Source organism: Myotis daubentonii, chromosome 9, assembly GCF_963259705.1.
Source record: "Myotis daubentonii chromosome 9, mMyoDau2.1, whole genome shotgun sequence".
In the NCBI taxonomy this organism is placed as follows: domain Eukaryota; kingdom Metazoa; phylum Chordata; class Mammalia; order Chiroptera; family Vespertilionidae; genus Myotis; species Myotis daubentonii.
Window position 1 is genome coordinate 43,731,492 of NC_081848.1, and position 17,278 is coordinate 43,748,769.

The following is a 17,278-nucleotide window of genomic DNA, read 5'->3' on the forward strand; positions in this document are numbered from 1 at the left end:
AACTGTTTTTTATTATTTTAAAAATAAACTTTATTTTAATAAAATAAATCTCATACTGTAGTAGAGGTTTTTTTCTTGTGCATTTTCCGTTTAGTGATCCTTAAAAGGCAGTTCCTTTTGTATTTCAGTGTTTGACAGAATATAGCAAATACTTTTAACTGGCACATGAAAAAAAATATCCTACTGCATAGAACATCTCTCATGCTCCATAATTTATAATATTTATTTATCTTTTTATTTTTATTTAATACATATTTTTTATTGTTAACAGTATTACAGATGTCCCCTATTTCCCCCCTCCCTTTTCCTCTCCTGAGGACATTTTTAAAAATTGATTTGACAGAGAGAGAGAGAGAGAGAGAGAGAGAGAGAGAGAGAGAGAGAGAGAAACATTGATGTGAAAGAGAAATGTTGATCAGTTGCCTCCTGTACACGTCTGGGGATCAAACCTATAATCTAGGTATGTGCCCTGACTGGGAATCGAACCTGCCACTCCTTGGTGTACGGGATGACTCTTCAACCAACTGAGCCAGCCAGGGCTATAATATTTATTTAAAAATTGTTAAGGGCCCAGCTGGTATGCCTCAGTGATTGAGCGTAGACCCATAAGCCAGGAGGTCATTGTTTGGTTCCTGTTCAAGGTACATGCCCTGGTTGCGGGCTCCATTCCCAGTAGGGGGTGTGAAGCAGGCAGAGGATCAATGATTTTTTCTCATCATTGCTGTTTCTATCCCTCTCTCCCTCTCTCATCCTCTCTCTGAAATCAATAAAAACATTTTTTAAAAAAATGTTAAGAAATATTTTGTATACAGGTTGTCCCAGAAATGTATACACACTTTGAATAATTTTTAATTCAAATGGGTTAAAGATGAAAACATCAATTGAGATATCAGCTGTTAAAGTGTACATATATATTTTTTGGATGCCTTGTATATTGTTCAAATAGCATTTGCTGACAATTGAGTGCAGTTTAAAAATTTACTTTTCATGTACTATTTAATCCTATTTTTACTGCAGCAAGAAGTAATAGTGTTTGACCAATGATATGTGCCTTTCCCCCCCACTGTTAAGCAGGAATCCTATTAAAAGACTTCTTAATTGGATTATGTCCAGATTTCAAACTTCAAATACAATTTATAGAGGTTTATCTTTAGATTTATTTTTTAGATGTGTTTTTCATCATGACAGCTTTATTTCATCATTAGTTAATGCAAGGATCAGCAAACTATGCCTAATTCTATAAAGAAAGGTTTTTTTTGGAACACAGCTACCTTTATTTGTTTACATATTGCTTGTGGCTACTTTTGTACTTTAATGGCAGCGTTATCTATAATAATAAAAGCGTAATATGCTAATTGGACCGGACAGCCAAACGACCTTCCTGATGAAGCCGAGGCTGTGAGGGCTGAGGCAGTCCCCGCAACTGTGAGGGCTGAGGCAAGCCGCCGTGGCTATCAGGGCCAAGCCCCTTGCACAGATTTTGTGCATCGGGTCTCTAGTTTAGTTATAATGGGGAATGTATGGTCTGTGAGCCTAAGATATTTAGTATCTTGCCCTCTACAGAAAATGTTTGCTGACTCCTGATTTAATATATTAAGGCACAATATAAAGTAAGGATGCAGTTCATGGTTAATAATAAATATAAATCCACATTTTAAGTAGTCTTTGATAATTTTGAATTTATTGCCAACTTATTGTTTCAACCAATTAGTTTGTTTTTACTTTGATATAGAGCTTATACTAGGAATAGAAGGATCAGCTTTGTCACTTTCTTATTACTGTTTATTTTTGTGTGCTATTTTAATATCACCTGCAATCCATGATAATTATTTTTGTGTGTGTTTTGTTCATTTATTTGCAATAATCCTTTAAAATCATTTATCTGCATGGTAAAGGTTGGTTTACTTTGTGGGGGAGGAATAGAAACTGTATTTCACAAGTTCATTTAATCAGACATGTATTAACTGCAGTATGTCAGAGATCCTGGAGTTACTCCAGACACTGATGTTCTCCCTCTAAGCACGGTGGAGCTCCCACTATTGTCAGGACACCTTGTGATAAACGATATGGAAATATCTGAGGGCACATTGTAGTCTGTACAGTTAATACTAGTAAAGCATAATTCATATATTTTAAGGTTAAGAACTAATATAAAATAAGAGTTTTAATTTTTCTTTCTCTGCTTTCATTGTAAAGTCTCATGCATCCCACTTTGAAAATGACTGTCTTAATATATTGTTTGTGTAAATGTAGGCATAATCCCTGAATATAAATAAAAGGTTATAACATAATAGGAATTGAGCTCTAAGTCCAGCAAAGATTACCTTGAGTGGATAGTACTGTCAGCAGCTGCAGTTAGAGAATCTGAAAGCCAAGCAAAGCCTCACTTAATTGTTTCACTTGCTCTTGTCCTGTGTGGACAGTCTTCTTTCTTCCAATAAGATTTTATATCTGCAGCTAATTAAATCAAGACTTTAATTTGGGGTGGAGGACATAGGATTGTGTCTTTCTGTCAATCTGTCACCCACCAGAAACACTGGAGTGAGCAAGACCACCACCTAACAGGGGGATTTAATTTGGGGAGTCAACAAAAGCTTAAGTATGGTGTCATACTACCTGGGTTCAAATTCTGGACTCCTTGATTTATTAGCTGCATATTCTTTGGTAAGTTTACTTTAACTTCTCTTAGGTTAAGTAGGGAGAATGGTACCCAGTTTATAAGGTTGATATGAAAAGTAGGTAATCCATAAAGAGTGCTTAGGAGAGTATCTTGCACATATGAAGTGCTCAGTTAATTCTTGGTTAGTATTTAACTTTAAAAATATATATATATATATATATATATATATATATATATATATATATATTATTTATTTCAGAGAAGAAAGGAGAGAGAGTTAGAAGCATCAATGATGAGAGAGAATCATTGATCGGCTGCCTCCTGCATGCCCCCTACTGGGGATTGAGCCTGCAACCTGGGCATGTGCCCTTGACCGGAATTGAACCTGGGACCCTTCAGTCTGCAGGCCGGTGCTCTATCCACTGAGCCAAACCAGCCAGGGCAGTATTTCACTTTTTGAAGGTTCAGATTTTGTCAGTGTACTGAGACTATTTATCTCTTCAAGCAGACTCTCTTTAACAAACTTCATAAGGCTGATACATAAAACTAGAATGCCAATTTTTAAGTTTATCTTGAGAAATAGAACTGTCACATATACTGAAATGCTTATGTTGGTATGACCAGTACATTTTCTATGTTTGGGTACCATGGAACACCAAATTCTAGTCATAAAGGTTATGGTGAACATAGGATCTGAATTAAGGGCAGTAGTTAGATGAATCCTATGTTTTGTGTATAATACCAAAGTGACTAAAAATGAATATTTATTACGCTTTCCTCTGTTTAAGAATTTCTTCACTCACAATGCCAGACATTTACTTTCAACTTCTTTTGCAGCTTGTCTTAGATTCTTTCAGTCTCATCCATTCACCATGCACTTTGACCCTCAAGAGCTGGTGATGCAAAGGAGCAGAGACTGCAGTGGTGGTAGTGTATATAGCAAGATGGAATTCCTAGAGCAGCTATAGTAGTGGTATTACAGTGGCTGTATTATGGTGGCTGAAGATAGTGGAGGTTGGCAGTGGAAGCAGAGATGTGCTGACCAGACTTGTTCTGCTGCCTGGTTTTGGGCGTTGTTCTTGGTTGGCATCATCTCTGGTTTCCTACTTCTCCAGGTGAGAATAAGCTTCTCTTTAAAAAATAAAATAGAAAATTTTTTCATTGATTTCAGAGAGGAAGGGAGAGGGAGAGAGAGATAGAAACATCAGTGATGAGAGAGAATCATTGATTGGCTGCCTCCTGCACACCCCACACTGGGGAGTGAGCCCACAACCCGGTACCCTGACGGGGAATTGAACTGAGACCTTCTGGCTCATAGGTCGACACTCAACCAGCTGGGCTGAGAATGAGCTTCTCTTAATAAGTTCTCCTTCTGCTTAGACTAGCCAGCATCAGTTTTGGTTGTTAATTTGCTAAGTTGCTCTTGCCATTAAAAACTCTGGGTGATACAGCGGCTATAATAAGTAGCCTAATACATTCATTTCACAGTAGGGATGGGAAGATCATGGGAAAGCAACTGGAATGCTTAGATTTTGTTGGCTACCTCTCTCCTTGAGAGTGCTAAGTTAGGATCACTGTGTTCTGGGCCTAGAATTGTGCCTGGCATTTAGTAGGTGCTCAGTAAACCTTTGTGGAATGAATGAATGGTGGGCTTATTCTGCCAGTGAACCCAATAGTGTGTCTGTCAATATGTGTGCCTGTGACTCTGCTTTATCTCATCTTTCATAGCTGACCAACCTCCCTGACAAAGGACAAATTTTTTCTTTAGATATGCAAATACAGATGTAATCTTTTTTTTTTTTTAATATATTTTATTGATTTTTTACAGAGAGGAAGGGAGAGAGATAGAGAGCTAGAAACATCAATCAGCCGCGTCCTGCACATCTCCTACTGGGGATGTGCCCGCAACCCAGGTACATGCCCTTGACCGGAATTGAACCTAGGACCTTTCAGTCCACAGGCCGACGCTCTATCCACTGAGCCAAACCGGTTTCGGCTAGATGTAATCTTGTATAACAGCGAAATTTTACTGGCTTGGAAACTGTTCTGTCTTTTATTTTATTTTTTTAATTTTAAGTTTTTAATGAAAGTTTTATATAATACTACTTTATTCCTGCATCTTCTCAATTGTTTCTTCCTTGTATTTTCCCTTTTCCTTTCCTACTTGGTGAGATTTGGCTTTACATTCAAGGACCTTTTTGCGGTCTTTGTCCAGCTTTAGTCTAGTGATAACCACCTTGCTGGGGTGAACGCCCCCATGAACAGTTGTCCCATTAGCTTTCTCCTGTTGCGCTCGTTCCATGTAGATGACAGATTTCTTCCGGTAAACCTGGACTACTTTGCCAATTTACTGCCCTTTGTAATGTCCTCGAACAACCTGAACCTCATCATCCTTTCGGATGGGCATGGATCGAACACTGTATTTCTCTCTCAGCTCTTTGGAAAGAGGAAAAGACATAATTTTCCTTCGAATGTGGGAAGGTGCATTGAAATGCCTTTTATGGTTCTTGCTCTGGTCAGAAGTCACAAAGGGATTGAACTTCATTTTGACCGCTGGCGCTCATACGATGGCCGCAAGAGGAAAGAGACCCACATGTTCCTGTTCTGTCTTTTAAATTCACTTGGCTTATTTGTGTTGTGTGGAATTTTTAGTTTAGCTTTGGGATGTGTGAGTGTGATTTTGTGTGTTTGTCATGTGCATGCATGTAGAAGGGCACCTCACAGAGCTCCAAAGTGCTGACAAGAACTTAAATTCCTTCCTGGTGTCACAGCTTTCCTGGTGTTCTGGAAGTCATCATTTCTTGAGTCTTCTTCATGAGGCTATTGATGGAATAAAGAAAAGCTCATAGACAGTTCCGTATATACACATAAATATACAGAACTGTATTTAAATCTCAGATGTTCCACCTAAAAACTTTATGGCTCTTGGTAAGTTTCTTACAGATGTCCTGCTTTGCTTTTCCTCTGATTGTGGCACTGAGATTAGAAAAGACAGGAAATACAGGCCCTTTATTTCCACTTTTCCTTTTTTATTTTAAAGCAGGAAGACCTCTGCTCCAGGCCTACCCTTTAAGGAACTATATAGGAATTGGCAACTACCATCCACATTCCCATGCCACGAGGTCATTTGCTTATATTTACTGAGCTCATTCCTGGGTGTTATGAGATGATGGCCTTCGGAGGCTGAGGGTGCTGGGATTTTGAGAGGTTGGGATGGCTTGTTCCCAGTTCATTATGTTCTTTGCCTCCATTCCTGGTGGAGTGTCTGAGGCTCGTGGCAGAATGGTATACCTGAGACCCTTCTCTCTTAGTCTCTAGAACACAGTGTTTTAGACTTTGGGATTCTCATAATGTAGGGCTGGCACTTTGAAATTAATATCTGTGAGCAAACTCATCAAGATGTAGGGATCATCTGGCCTAGCCTTCCTGAGTTTCAAATGTTAGACCCAAGCCTAAAGAACAGTGACTTGTCCAAGGTGACATAGTCTGTCAGGGTAGAGTGAGTGAAAATCTTTCCAAGGGCAAATTGAAATCCTACAAAGGCCAAGCCCCATCTGAGACCTACTGTCACACAAAGCCAGCAGGGTTGAGAGGGTGAGGGATTTATTCTGCAGTTTCCTTCCCTGCATCTTGTGAAGAGTCAACACCTTACCTCTGGTTGCTTTGGTTTGCTCCCACATTTCATAATTTAGAGTGGACCCAAGACTGCAATGCTTGGTGTGGAACACACCCCAACCCTAAATTGTCTGTCTTTGGCTTAGGTTATCAAGTTTACAGACAACAATCCTGTGCCTCTGTGATCATGTGACCAGGCTATTAATAGATCTGAAGTTCTGGGAGAGCCTCAGCTCTTCCCCACCTCTTTACTCTCAGCAGGTTGCCTGCTCATAATTTCCGTAGTGTTCAGATAGCTAGACAGAGAATGGAAACGGGGCAATCTGCCCATCCCCTTTTAGATGGCAGAGTGGACCCAAGACTGTATGAGCAGCCTTAGCCTCTGGCCTCTTTTGTCTCTGTGCTGTATCAGGTCAAGTGAAAGTGCTTAGCATTTAGGAGGAAATAATGCTCCTATGCCTTAGGGGGGATTAAAAAAATAAACCTGTTTTTGGGGGCATTTGTGTTTTTTTAATGATCACATATAGCCCAGAGAAATGGGGGTAAAACTGAAGTGAGGGGAAGAAGGCCTGTCAGTCTGTGGGCAACAAAGTGATGGCTGTAGCAGGATGGAACCTACCATAAGCCTATGTGACCTTAGTGAACCAGGTCAGATAGTGATTGTCCTGCAGGCTAATGAACCATATTCCTCACAGCTGGGGTTTCTACTTCTTAACTCCTACTTTATCTCTCCTTACTTCCTATCATACAAATTGTTCTTTGTTCTGTTGTTCATCAAATCTGCTGTCATCTTCCACGCATGGACATTTGTAGAGACCACATTAAGATTCTAGTCAAAATGTGACTATTGAGAGTTTAGGGCTCTACAAATAGTTTTGAATCCCCAATTACCCCAAAGTCATTTTGTACTGGAGCGCTCTCATTCCTTCATTGATGTATTCAAACATTCTAACATATTGGGCACTCCCTTTATGCCAAATACTGTACTATGCCCTGGGAATCAGTACAATGAACAAAACAGATATGGTTTCTGCTCTCCTAGAGCTTATAGTGTTGTAGGGAAGGTAAAAACGAACCAAATAATCACAGTAAAGTCTGATAAATGTCATGAGTAGAAATAAGGGATGTGATAACAGGGTACATTTTGCAAGAGAACTTGATATTGTTTAGTGTGTCAGGAAAGACCTCACTTTATGTGAGGAAATGACATTTGAGTCCTAAGAATTAAGAAGAATTAGCTAAGTAACTGGGGTTAAAAAAGGTAGAGTATTATAGATGCAAAGAGGCCAGGTGATAGGGATAAGTCCATATCCATATTTGTTCATTTAATTAATTTAAAATGTATTTTTGGGAGAGAGACAGAGAAACACTGATTGGTTGTTCTGCTTATTCATGCATTCATTGGTCTATGCTTGTATGTGCCCAGACTGGGGATCAAACCCACAATCTTGGTATATCCGGATGATGCTCTAACCAACTGAGCTACCCGGCCAGGGCTGGTTCATTTCTTAAGCAACCATTTATAATTGATAGATAATATCATGCAGTGTGCTAAGGTCTGGGAACATAAAAAACAATTCTTACCTGCCCTGGAGAAACTCAGGAGCAGTGGCATCCCTCTTTGGTAACCAGGGTACTAAGGTCACCTTAGATCTTGGACTCAGTCTCCTGGGTCCCATGTGACAGGACTTAACACCTTTAGAGAAACTGCCTGTCTTTGAGTGTTTGACCCACCTGTCAAGCAGAGAGGACATAGACCTCAGCTGGAGACTTGCACCATTTATTTGCTCTTATCCCTGGCTTCATACTCACCTGATCCTTGGTTGATGGGGTTCATCTACAGACTTGAGGTTGATGGAGGTCCAGAAATTGGCTTTTACCCCAGTAGGAACATAGAAGAGGCTTTCCTTGATTTCCAGAGCTTTATTTTCCTGGTATATTGTATTTGTTATTGGGATTGATTGTGTGGTCTCAGACCCATCCATTGTCTTGAATACACCTCCAGTGGCATTTTAGCTCTTTTTCTGAGTTCCTGCACTACTTATAGACAAAAGTCTTAGTGGCTGCCTATCTTGGACTGTGCATTGCATAATTCCAGGATGTGCTGTTCACATACACTGTGTTGTGAATGAGGCCACACCTCCCTAATTGTGCAACAGTGCATTATTGTGGCTCTGGTTAAAGGGAAGGGAAGTAAAATTATTTAAACACTGACTATATGCCTCAGGCTAGGTGGTTTATATTCTTTACTTCATTTAATATTCCCAGTAATGCTCTGAGGTAAATACTAATGTCTCATTTATTGAAGAGAAAACTAAAGGTTCAGTGAAGCTAGTAAGTGGTGGCTCAGATCTGATTCTAAAGGCCATGCCTCTCTTCCACTCCTATCTGTTTCCCAATGTGGTTATAGACTTCAGTTCTTGTGTGTTATCTTGTTTCCATGGCTTCTTTGGCCTTGTTTACTTTGCCGTGTCTGCCTGGCCTCTCTGTGTCAATAACCCAAAGATTCTCAGCATGGCTGGGGTTCAGAAATGTGTCTTACTAGAGTCATTTTTTTCCCATCTGAAATGTATTTTTGTACTTAGCATGAGACAATACCATAACCGTAGCTAAAGTCATTTTTAAAGCACCAGTCAGCTCTGATTTATTAGACTGCCTTTCTTACTTTAGCTCACACAGCATCCTCAGGGGGACAGAAGCTGGAGATGGCTCACTAGAAATGAGTTGGAGTGAAAAAGGCATTGGATATGGTCTTAGGGGGTGGGTGAGATTCCCTCAGCAGTTCAAAGTTGCATGTCTACTAAGGTTAGTTGGTTGGACCTTTGTAAATTAGTACTTAATGTCCCTTTTCCAGAGACTTGAGGTTCTCATTTCTCTCTTTCAGTACAAGGCTTGCCTCTTCAGCTGGGGATTCTGGAGCTACTGACCTTAGAGCACGGGGCGTTTTTTCCTTCCCAGAGTTGTCAGGGTGTGTGTGGTGTAGAAGAGGGATGTGTGTAAGGCAGAGTCTGGGAAAAGGAGGCAGAGGAGGTGGGATGCATATTTGCTATTTCACCTGCTTTTCAACACTCTTCTTTCTTCTCTTGGAGGCTTTGCAGTCCTGTTTGAGAAGTTGGGTCTTAAATAGCACAAGGCCACACTGTTTACAGTTCCTGAAACATGACAGATGTTTTCCTATCTCAGATCCTTGTAATATTCTGTTCCCTCTATCAGGAATGTCCGCCGAAACCAGTTTGGCTCAGTGGATAGAGCGTAGGCCTGTGGACTGAAAGGTCCCAGGTTCGATTCCGGTCAAGGGCATAAACCTGGGTTGCGGGCACATCCCCAGTGGGAGATGTGCAAGAGGCAGCTGATAGATGTTTCTCTCTCATCGATGTTTCTAACTCTCTATCTCTCTCCCTTCCTCTCTGTAAAAAATCAATAAAATATATTAAAAAAAAAAAAGGGATGTCCTTCTCATCTTCTCTACCTCATTACCTCATGTATGTACCTGTGTACCTGCTCATCCTTCAAGACCCATTTGGGAGGAATATATATATATATATATATATATATATATATATATATATATCCCAATCGATTTTTAGAGAAAGTGGGAGGGAGTGGGAGAGACATACACAGAGAGAAACATCAATGTGAGAGAGACATATCTATTGGTTACCTCCCTAACCCGGGCCTGGGGTTGAGCTTGCAACTGAGGTATGTGCCCTTGACTGGAATCGAGCACAAACCCTCAGCCTGTGGGCCTGTGCTCTATCCACTGAGCCAAATTGACTAGGGCAATCCTATCTAATAAAAGAGAAACATGGTAATTAACCGTACCTCCGCTACCCTCCCATTGGCTAATCAGGGTGATATGCAAATTAACTGCCAGCCAAGATGGCGGCTGGCAGCCAGGCAGCTTGAAGCGAACATGAGGCCTGCTTGCTTCAGTGACTGAGTGTGGGAAGAGCTCAGGAGATTTATCTCAGTGCAGTGGCAGATGCAATGGCGTGAGCGCACTCCGCCTATACAAGCTTCCTCGGCACACCGGGAAGTGGCAGTGCCCGCCTGAGTAAGCCCCCTAGAGCCCCGACATAGTACCCTGATCTTTCCTACCATTGGTTGCCCTAAGGATGTTGTAAACTTCTGATTGGTCCAAAAAGTTACATATATCCCTGTACTTAAACAATAAAGTTCAGATCTGCGTCTTGAACCTGATCTCAGGAGTCGGGCATGCTTCATTAGGACTCCGTCGGCCTCACCCCTGCGGGACCCCCTGCCTCAACAGAGGACTCCAATGTTCCCCGCCTGCCACTGCCAGCCTCTGAGCGTGCAGTTTGAAACATTGTTACAAATATAGAAGCTAAACAAAACCCCAGAAACCTGCTTTCAACCCACCGGGATCTCAGAGCTGGAGTTGAAACAGTGTTTCGATTATAGAACCCAAACAAACCAGATACCTGCTTTCAACAGCCGAGGCCTAAGAGCTGGAGCCAAGCCTCAGAGCTAAAGCTGGCCCAGAATAAAAAAAAAAAGAAAAAAAGGAGCAGTTGGGAGCTTTAGTCACCCCCAGCCTGAAAACAGCCCTCAGCCCCTCACCCAGACTGGCCAGGCACCCCAGTGGGGACCCCCACCCTAAAGGGTGTGTGACCAGCTGCAAACAGTCATCATCCCCTCACCCAGGCTGGCCAGGCACCCCAGTGGGGACCCCCCCCCTGATCCGGGACACCCTTCAGGGCAAACCAGCCGGCCCCCACCCATGCACCAGGCCTCTATCCTGTTTAGTAAAAGGGTAATATGCCTCCCAGCACCAGGATAAGCGGAGCCGCGAGGCCTCCTAGCACCGGGATCAGCGTGACAGGGGGCAGCACCCAAACCCCCTGATCGCCCTGCGGCTCTGTGTGTGACATGGGGCGGGTCCACAACCTCCCTATCCGCCCTGCTCTGTTCGTGACAGGGGAAGGCGCCTCAACCCCCTGATCAGCCCTGCTCTGTGCCTGATAAGGGGGAATTCCCCAACCCCCTGATCGCCCTGCAGCTCTGTGTGTGACAGGGTGCGGCGCCCCAACCCCCTGATCGGCCCTGCTCTGTGTGTGACAGGGGGCGGCGCCCCAGCCCCCTGATCGGCCCTGCTCTGTGCCTGATAGGGGGGAGCTCCCCAACCCCCTGATCAGCCCTGCTCTGTGTGTGACAGTGGGCGGTGCCCCAACTCCCCTATCGGCCCTACTCTGTGAATGACAGAGTGGAGCTCCCCAACCCCCTGATTGACCCTGCTCTGTGCGTGACAGGGTACAGAGCCCCAACCCCCCTGATGGGCCCTGCTCTGTGCGTGATGGGGCAGCGCCCCAACCCCCTGATTGGCCCTGCTCTGTGCATGACGGGGTGGTGCCGCAACCTCCCCATCGACCCTACCTTGAGTGTGACAGGGGGTGGTGCCCCAACCCCCCAATCGGCCCTACCCTGAGCGTGACTGAGGGTGGCATCGCAACCTCCCGATCCACCCTGCTCTGTGCATGACAGGGGGCAGCGCCCCAATTCCCCAATTGGCCCTGTTCTGAGCCCGACCAGGGGCTGCACCTAGGGATTGGGCCTGCCCTCTGCCACCCGGGAGCAGGCCTAAGCCAGCAGGTCGTTATCTCCCGAGGGGTCCCAGACTGCGAGAGGGCACAAGCCAGGCTGAGGGACCCCTCTCCCCCTCGAGTGCACACATTTTTGTGCACCGCGCCTCTAGTATATATATATATAATTGATTTCAGAGAGGAAGGGAGAGGGAGAGATAGAAACATCAGTGATTACAGGGAATCATTGATTAGCTGCCTCCTGTATGTCCTCTACTGGGGATTGAACCCGAAACCCGAGCATGTGTCCTGACCAGGAATTGAACTGTGATCTCCTGGTTAATAGGTTGATGCTCAGCCACTAAGCCACACCGGCCAGGCTCAAGACCCACTGTAGATGCACCTTTTCAGGACACGCTCTTTGATGTCTTCTCTCTGACACAGCCACTTTTGTGTTTCCACAGCATTTTGCACAGGTCTCTGTTGTACTGTGATTATTCACTTAACTCTCTGCTTTCCTTTCCACATTTGGAGCAAGCAAGAAACAGTCAGTTGTGTGTGTGTGTGTGTGTGTGTGTGTGTGTGTGTGTGTGTGTGTCTTTTAAATCAGGCACAAGGCCTGAAGGAGACTATAGTAGCAGTAATTGTTGAATTGAGCTACAAAGAATTACAAGTAGATGGTTGTGTACAACTACCTTGTGTACCTCCATAAACTGAAACAGGATTCTCTTGTATAATTCACTGTATTGTGTGTCTTTCAGGCCCCATAGCCTTTCAAACATGCAGGGCAGTAGCTGACTTCCAGAGAGAAGTGTCCTGCTCTACAGATATTTTCTTTGCCTGCTTTGCCTTACCTTGCCCTTTACCTCACAGTGCTCTTCTAAACCCCTGGGCCTGACCCAGGGAATGAGTAGGAGGAAATGCCAGAAATGAGCTACTCTTGGCATCGTGAATCCTTAATTCGCAGGTTTGGCCCTGTGGGGCAATGTGAGGTGAGAAAATGGAAATGAACCCTGTCCCTGTAATAGCAGCTGAAAGGGATCTCCTCTAAATTATTACTGCTATCGCTGTTGCTGTAGCAGCTGCAGCAGTGAGGCAGTTCCCTTATTGCATTCTGGATCTAAGAATCAATTCTTCTAAGTTACCTCACTTGGCTCGCCCTGAGATTTATCTCATGGCTGAGAGCCTGAAACAAGTTCTTTTACACTTGTTTTTCTACCATCCTCACATCACACAGATTGTGGGATTGTTTATTTTTATCCCTTCATTTTATAGAGGAGGAAACAGGTTCACGTTGGGCATGGGTCTAGTAAATGTCAGCTGAGGCTAGACACTGGTTTAATAATTCCCTGCACAGTACTCTCTTCACTATACATTGCTCTCTCTCATCCCACTCTCCTTTTCCTATTTGTAATTTCTGTAATTTGTGAGCTTGGTGAAGGTGAGACAGTCAGGAAATGATACTTTTTCCTCTGTCTCTCCCTAGCTCCTGCATAAGCTGGGCACAGTAGACTTTCAGGTAAAATTTAGTGAACTAATAAAAATCAAAGTTGACCCAGGAAGACCTCATGGTTAAAGCCAGAAGACGACTAAAGAAAGCAGATCCCTATCCGTTTCACTGGAATATTTGGTTTTGGTGATGATTCCTGTGGTTTGGCTTTCCCAGTGTTGAACACAACCCTGGCTGGAGCTTGGAATGGGTATGGTTTGTGACACTGGTGTTTTATGGTGAAAGCCAGGTCTGTAATGAAACTTTTGGGAAAATTCCACATGTGGGTTAGCTGCCTTGCGTCTTCAGATCCCTTCCTTGATCCCAGCAGCAATCCGAGGACACACATTGTGTGTAGCAGCATTGCAAACTCCATTACATTTGTTGAGTGCTTAGTATGTTTTCTGGAACTATTTTAGTTCCAGAAATTCTTTTAATCCTCACAATGTTCCATGAGTAGTTACTATGATTTTGTTTTTACTTTTCAATTGTCTTTATTGACATATAATTTACATGTAGTAAAATGCACTCATTTTAAGTGTTCAGTTTGAGTTTTGACAAATATCTATACACCTGTGTAACCTCTTCCCTGCAATCAAGATATATATTTCCATCATTAGGTACTTTAATTATCCTCATTCTGCAGAGGAGAAAACTGAGCTACAGAGGAGGTAAAGTGATTTGCCCAAGGTCTCATGGCTAATAAGTGATAGAACCAGGATCTGAACCCAGGCTGCCTGAGTCCAGAGCCCCTCTTCTAAACTAAGCTAGGCCCAGAGGTAGGCTGTCGGGAGGGATGAAACAACTATCTCAGTTCCTCTAGAATCCCAGGACTGAAGCAGTCAGAGCTGCTTGCCTTTTGCCCAGCCGTTCCTCTTTAGGCCTGCAAAGAATGGAGCCCCCTAACAAGTTATAATGTAGTATTTGAAAAGGGGACTGGCTTCTAGGCTCACATACTGCTATATAGAAATATAGATGACACAGTAGTCTCATATGCTCTCAGAGTGGTATCAGTGGTAGACTGCAGCCAGTTCTGGGCTGTGCACCATGAGGGTAATATATACAGACCAGAGCATATGTAAAGGAGGCAAGATGGAGAGGGACCTTGAAATCTAGTTCTTTGAAGAGGGGTTGAATGAGCCATTTTTAGAAGCCCCGAAGAGAAAAAATTTAAACATCATCCTCATATCCTTGAAAGGCTGTTTCTGTGTGGCTTCAGAAGGCACAATTTGAGCCCTGTGGGTGGACGAGGGTGTGTGTATTTTGGAAAAATTAAAGGACAATGGATATGACATACTACCTCATCAGCTTGGAGTGCAAATCAGGTCAGATCTCTTTTCAATATTAAGATTAATCTCTTGAATGAGTATGAAATTAGCTGGAAGTTTAGTATGTCTCTCTTGTGGCCTTTCCTCTTTGCTCTTTCCCTTCCTTATATATTCAAGAACTCTAAGGACTTTTTTGATCCAAAGAGGTAAGGCTTAGTTCTGAATAGAGAACTAGAGGATCTTTTTTTTTTTTTTTTAATATATTTTTTATTGATTTTTTACAGAGAGGAAGGGAGAGAGATAGAGAGTTAGAAACATCGATGAGAGAGAAACATCGATCAGCTGCCTCCTGCACATCTCCTACTGGGGATATGCCTGCAACCAAGGTACATGCCCTTGACCGGAATTGAACCTGGGACCTTTCAGTCCGCAGACCGACGCTCTATCCACTGAGCCAAACTGGTTTTGGCTAGAGGATCTTATTGATCTGCTAGTGGGCCCTATTTTTTTCCTTCTTCATTTTTTTTTCTGAGAAACATAACACTTTAATAGATGAAATAAATACTCCAGTACATGCAAGGTACAAACTTGACATTGGGAGGAGGGTGGGGGGTGGGGTGGGGGGAATCACTCTAGTGTAAATCAGAAAATAAAACACACAGAGTAGCTTTTCCCCCCATTTGCAAACCACATGGCAAGGTCAGACTCTTTCCACACCAAGTATATGGCTAATCCAACTTAAAAAATTAATAACATACAAAAAAGGTAGCTACATCCATGTCTAAGTAGTGAAAACTGCGGTACCTTTTCTTTTAATTAGGAAAAAACAAAAGGACCAAAAAAGAAATGAACCCATAACCTCCTTCCTGCCCAATTAATTAATAAAGTTTGGGTGAGGGACTCCTGAAAAGGAGCCCGGAGTGCAGCGGGGTAATCCTGCCACAGCAGGTTAGCATCTTCCATCTCAGGACCCTACAGTGTGGGCTGCTGGGGTTGGGGCTGAGTGCGTGTGTAAATTGGATGCATGGCCCTGCCTTCTGAAAGATTACACTCGAGCATCTAACGTGGGGTATGGGCGTGTGTGGGAACTTCTCCTACGATTTCTTTGGCATAAATTGAGAAGTGCAGACAATGAGCGTCTTCCTTTAGTCTGGGGTGGAAGAAGGGGGCGGGGTGGGGTGCTGATTCACAGAATTGTAATTCACTGGTGGTAAAGTCCTGGGCGAAGACCTCTCCCTTAAAGCCTGAGATAGCAGGGTGCAGCCTTCAGACACAGGGTAGGTCTAGTTCCTCAGCCTCTTCCTGTGGTCCGATATCTTGGCGCCCCATCGGAGTGCTGCACCAGATCCCTGAGGCACTGCGTCAAGAGCACCTAGGCCAGTGGTTCTCAACCTTCCTAATACTGCGACCCTTTAATACAGTTCCTCATGTTGTGGTGAACCCCAACCATAAAATATTTTTGTTGCTACTTCATAACTGTAATTTTGCTACTGTTAGGAATCGTAATGTAAATATCTGATATGCAGGATGTATTTTCATTGTTACAAATTGAACATAAAGCACAGTGATTAATCACAAAAACAATATGTAATTATATATGTGTTTTCCGATGGTCTTAGGCGACCCCTGTGAAAGGGTCGTTCGACCCCCAAAGGGGTCTCGACCCACAGGTTGAGAACCGCTGACCTAGGCGGACATCATGCTCATGGCACCGCCCAGGATGGCCATCGGCACCACCTTGCCCTTGGCGCTCAACCCAGGAACTGCGGGCTCCGTGGCGAAGCCCTCCATTGCGCTCACCACCTGCACCAGCGGCCCGCTGAATAGGGCGGAACGTCAGGGCCAGTTCGCCTGGCACCACCTTGACCTCACGCACGCAGGCCAGCACACACACAGGCCAGCACCATGGACGCACTTGTGCTCATGCACTTGACCCCAACTTGAACTGCTCCGCGTGAAGTGGTCTTGGGACTTCTCGCTGGCCTGAGTGCATGCATCCGTCAGGAACTTGAGGTTGCACAAGAGGTAGTGGGCCCTATTTTTAAGCTTCTGTTGATGATACATAGTATGGCTTTTAAAAATGGATCTCTCAGAGTATGCTGTTTCCGCAGTGTAGCCATGAGGAGTTGGTTCTGCAAAAGTTCTAGTGGTTCTTTGTGGGAGGATGATAGTGCTTCTTCAGTGTCACTTCTGCCCTAGGCTCCACTAAGCTTGAGTTCTCAAAATAAATGCTCTTAAGTTCATGTATATGCATAAGCTTATCTACTGGAGGAAGGGACCCCAACATCCTCCAGTTGGCTGGTTTAGAAGTATTTCTAGATTTAGGCACATTCCAGTTCCAGAACAGTTCTTCTTCCATGATCATTTTGGAGCACCCATTCAGACTTTCTCTTTTCTCAGTGTGAGTACTTACTATAGGCTGTTAGTATCCCTTCCCACCTTTAACTTGGCTTAGGATCTCAGTCTGTGAGAGAATTCTAATAGCATTGAATGTCAAAAGAAAGTGGGAGGTCAAGGTTTCAGTTTCTAGGCCTGGAATAACTTTGGATCCTGCACATATTTGTATTCATTTCCCCCAGCTTTGCATACCAAGGGGTATTGGAAACAGTCTTTGTCAAGTCACAAAATATCATGTTGCATCCTCTTCTCACTTGCTTTATATTTATATAGTTAAAAGAGACCCCTCATGAACAAGGAGTGGGCCACTCAAAGATAGGACTGCTTTGACATTACAACTGTTAAATAG

General features: G+C 43.5%; 1 protein-coding gene and 1 pseudogene across 12 annotated transcripts in view; one reads left to right on the forward strand and one right to left on the reverse strand.

Moving 5' to 3' along the window:
- The window catches only part of STIM1 (stromal interaction molecule 1), a 228,975-nt gene that overhangs the window by 75,261 nt on the left and 136,436 nt on the right, over positions 1-17,278 (forward strand). The window lies entirely within an intron of this gene.
- On the reverse strand, positions 4,681-5,207 carry LOC132240849 (large ribosomal subunit protein uL24-like; annotated as a pseudogene).